Below are 5000 nucleotides of genomic sequence, written 5' to 3' on the forward strand. Positions count from 1 at the left end.
TGTAGCTGGGTAGAACTGGTGAGCCTGAGGGTGCCCGGGCTCGACAGTGGGTAAGCCTGGCCAGCTGCGAGCTGTACTAATTACGAGCTACAGACTCGATCGCGTAACTCACTGTACGGATTCCGATGCTGAGTGATCAGCTAGGAGGCGCCCCGTCCACGTCGGTCCCCGTGGGCGTTGCACTCGCAGTCGCCAAGACTCGGGGCAATGGCTAAGTGCGCTCCTCAATATATTACTCGGAAGAGTAATGAGGGTCCGAGCCCCCAGTGTGGGGAGAGTTTTTCCGAGCCCTGACCCACCTATTTGGCAGGGCGTAGCTTCCCCCACCCCTGACCTGTGACATTGTCACAACACACCGGCACTAGTCTGTACACAAACTGTCTGTAATTAATTGCCATACCCGGGGGAAGCTGCCGAGAGAAGTACCTATGTAGTGGAGCCGCCGTTCTACTGTTGAACAGGAATAGAACAGCAAAACTTGACTGGAACCAGAATTAGTACACACAGGGCGCTGATTAGTAAATGATGCAGAGCCATTATAATCGAGACGACATATCCGAATGTCCCTATACATGAGCTGCGAGCTGTACCACGTACGAGCTACAGACGCGAGCGCGTTGCTCTCTGTACGAATGCAGATGCTCAGCGGCAGCTAGGAGGCGCTCCATCCATGTCGGTACCGGTGAGCGTTGCACTCGCAGTCGCAAAAACGTACGGCAAGTATATTACTCGGAAGAGTCAATGACAGTCCAAGCCCCCCTGCGTGGGAAGAGTCTTCCTAGGCCATGACCCACCGGAAGGGCGCAGCGTCCCCCACCCCAGACATGTGACGTCACACTATCGGTATTGACGACTAGACTGATTCCTTATAATCATTTGCCATACACCGGTGGAAGCTGCCGAGACGAGTAACTACATAGCGGGCTCGCCGTGTCACTAATGTACAGAGATACAATAGTTTCGACTGGAACCGGATTAAACGTATACACGGCGCTGATTAGTAATAGATAGAGCCATCAGAATACAGATAATGTATACAACTGTCCGTATACATGCTGAAAGACTCTGCTCACAATCACACGTCAGCCAGACACTCTTATCACGCACTACTCTCTGCCTGTAACAGGCACACAGACAATATCTAAGCACCAGCATGGAACAACACCCAGTGCATCCTCTCTGCCACATTAGACAATCCACACTATCATAACCAGACCGGGAGGTCCACTCGGAAAACAGAATATCCCACCCTTCCGACAACCACCATTGCTCAGCTAAGCCACCAACACCCACACATGTCCTACACAGGGGTGCACCCAACATCACAATACTGCCTCCTGTCACACCACACAAACAATGGCACGAATGAAAGACACAGGTCTGCCACAAGCATGGAATCAGAGCGCCGCCTGTTATGAGCCAAAGGTGCACCCTGACGTGGCAAATCAGATGATGCCGCAGTCATTTACTTACGATAATCACAATCAACAAACCAGCCCCCCCCCCCCCCCGAAAACACCTTTCCTTACAACAATGTGTGCCTTAACCTAACCCGTATTGTGCCTTAACCTAACCCGTATTGTGCCTTAACCTAACCCGTATTGTGCCTTAACCTAACCCATATTGCGCCTTAACCTAACCCATATTGCGCCTTAACCTAACCCATATTGCGCCTTAACCTAACCCATATTGCGCCTTAACCTAACCCATATTGCGCCTTAACCTAACCCATATTGTGCCTTAACCTAACCTATATTGTACCTTAACCTAACCCATATTGTACCTTAACCTAACCCATATTGTACCTTAACCTAACCTATATTGTACCTTAACCTAACCTATATTGTACCTTAACCTAACCTATATTGGGCCTTAACCTAACCTATATTGGGCCTTAACCTAACCTATATTGGGCCTTAACCTAACCTATATTGGGCCTTAACCTAACCTATATTGGGCCTTAACGTAACCCACGTTGCGCCTTAACCTAACCTATATTGTACCTTAACCTAACCCATATTGTACCTTAACCTAACCCATATTGTACCTTAACCTAACCTATATTGGGCCTTAACCTAACCTATATTGGGCCTTAACCTAACCTATATTGGGCCTTAACCTAACCTATATTGGGCCTTAACGTAACCCACGTTGCGCCTTAACGTAACCCACGTTGCGCCTTAACGTAACCCACGTTGCGCCTTAACGTAACCCACGTTGCGCCTTAACGTAACCCACGTTGCGCCTTAACCTAACCCATATTGCGCCTTAACCTAACCCATATTGCGCCTTAACCTAACCCATATTGCGCCTTAACCTAACCCATATTGTACCTTAACCTAACCTATATTGTACCTTAACCTAACCTATATTGTACCTTAACCTAACCTATATTGGGCCTTAACCTAACCTATATTGGGCCTTAACCTAACCTATATTGGGCCTTAACCTAACCTATATTGGGCCTTAACCTAACCTATATTGGGCCTTAACGTAACCCACGTTGCGCCTTAACGTAACCCACGTTGCGCCTTAACGTAACCCACGTTGCGCCTTAACGTAACCCACGTTGCGCCTTAACGTAACCCACGTTGCGCCTTAACGTAACCCACGTTGCGCCTTAACCTAACCCATATTGCGCCTTAACCTAACCCATATTGCGCCTTACCCTAACCCATATTGCGCCTTAACCTAACCCATATTGTGCCTTAACCTAACCTATATTGTACCTTAACCTAACCCATATTGTACCTTAACCTAACCTATATTGTACCTTAACCTAACCTATATTGTACCTTAACCTAACCTATATTGTACCTTAACCTAACCCATATTGCGCCTTAACCTAACCCATATTGCGCCTTAACCTAACCCATATTGCGCCTTAACCTAACCCATATTGCGCCTTAACCTAACCCATATTGCGCCTTAACCTAACCCATATTGCGCCTTAACCTAACCCATATTGCGCCTTAACCTAACCCATATTGCGCCTTAACCTAACCCATATTGCGCCTTAACCTAACCCATATTGTACCTTAACCTAACCCATATTGTACCTTAACCTAACCTATATTGTACCTTAACCTAACCTATATTGTACCTTAACCTAACCTATATTGTACCTTAACCTAACCTATATTGGGCCTTAACCTAACCTATATTGGGCCTTAACCTAACCTATATTGGGCCTTAACCTAACCTATATTGGGCCTTAACCTAACCTATATTGGGCCTTAACGTAACCCACGTTGCGCCTTAACGTAACCCACGTTGCGCCTTAACGTAACCCACGTTGCGCCTTAACGTAACCCACGTTGCGCCTTAACGTAACCCACGTTGCGCCTTAACGTAACCCACGTTGCGCCTTAACGTAACCCACGTTGCGCCTTAACGTAACCCACGTTGCGCCTTAACCCAACACACGTTGCGCCTTAACCCAACACACGTTGGGCCTTAACCCAACACACGTTGGGCCTTAACCCAACACACGTTGGGCCTTAACCCAACACACGTTGGGCCTTAACCCAACACACGTTGGGCCTTAACCCAACACACGTTGGGCCTTAACCCAACACACGTTGGGCCTTAACCCAACACACGTTGGGCCTTAACCCAACACACGTTGGGCCTTAACCCAACACACGTTGGGCCTTAACCCAACACACGTTGGGCCTTAACCCAACACACGTTGGGCCTTAACCCAACACACGTTGGGCCTTAACCCAACACACGTTGGGCCTTAACCCAACACACGTTGGGCCTTAACCCAACACACGTTGGGCCTTAACCCAACACACGTTGGGCCTTAACCCAACACACGTTGGGCCTTAACCCAACACACGTTGGGCCTTAACCCAACACACGTTGGGCCTTAACCCAACACACGTTGGGCCTTAACCCAACACACGTTGGGCCTTAACCTGCTCTGTAATTGTCATACGACGCGTTAAATTAGTGTGGTGTTGCCTAACTGCAACCCCCGCAATATAGTTTGCTACTCGCACTGCCTGGTCCCCAGAGTATCGCTTCATGTTAAACACCTTGCAGCTATACACTGTAATGCGGATGGCAGCAGGACGTACATGCTCAATGCCCTTCGCAGTTGTTCATTGGCATTTGCATGGCGAAGCACAGCCTACGTTGTGGTACGGCGTGTGTCAACTGTCCGCTGATGTTGTACGTCCAAATCACACACTGTACTGCACATTGGTCCTCATGTACTGAATGATACATCGTGGTACATGTGTGACCGTACCACGACTGCGCCAACAACGGCGAACCATACGGTCCAAATATTGTGCACTCAGCTACGTGTCGTCTCCCTATAAGAGCTGGATTGCAGTATGGTATGCCGTGGATGGCGATCAGCATGAGCCGTCTGTTGATGTAGTGGCGCGTGTTGTCAGACGTAGTCGTCTCTTCTCACACACCGTGATAGCATGGTGCACTGCGTTCCACATCTGCGACATGCGACAGAGGCCGGTTGACAGTCGTTCGCGCAATGGACATCGCATACGTACGGGGGCCACCTTCCACGTGTTCGCGAAGCGTGCACATGTTGTTGCGTGTATGTGGGCAGACATAGTGTGTCGTGACACCTGACACAGGCATGCAACAATCGTTGAATTTGCAAATGGCGATGGACGTCTACGTTTGCTGGTGACGTTACGCAAATGAACAACTGGTAAACGGTTGTGGTGCGGTTGTTCTCGCTAGAGGTGAATCAGTGATGGCGACGATCGGTTGAGCTACCAACCGGTTGTTTCAGCGATACCCACCATGCCCACGAACGTGAATGGCATGTGGGTGTGAAGCGATACGCGGCGGTGGCTGGGTGGGACCGTCCCCGGCCGGTGAGGGGGGGCCTCCCGGCGTGCTGGCCGCGCGGTGCGTGGGCGCACGCGCTACAGCCGGCTGGTGGGGGCGGCCAGTGGCAGGCGCGCCGGCCGACGGAGGCGGCAGGCGGCGCAGCTGCGCGCCGGCGCACCCTGCACGCG

The sequence above is a fragment of the Schistocerca americana genome, unplaced genomic scaffold (assembly GCF_021461395.2).
Source record: "Schistocerca americana isolate TAMUIC-IGC-003095 unplaced genomic scaffold, iqSchAmer2.1 HiC_scaffold_698, whole genome shotgun sequence".
Classification (NCBI taxonomy): Eukaryota; Metazoa; Arthropoda; class Insecta; order Orthoptera; family Acrididae; genus Schistocerca; species Schistocerca americana.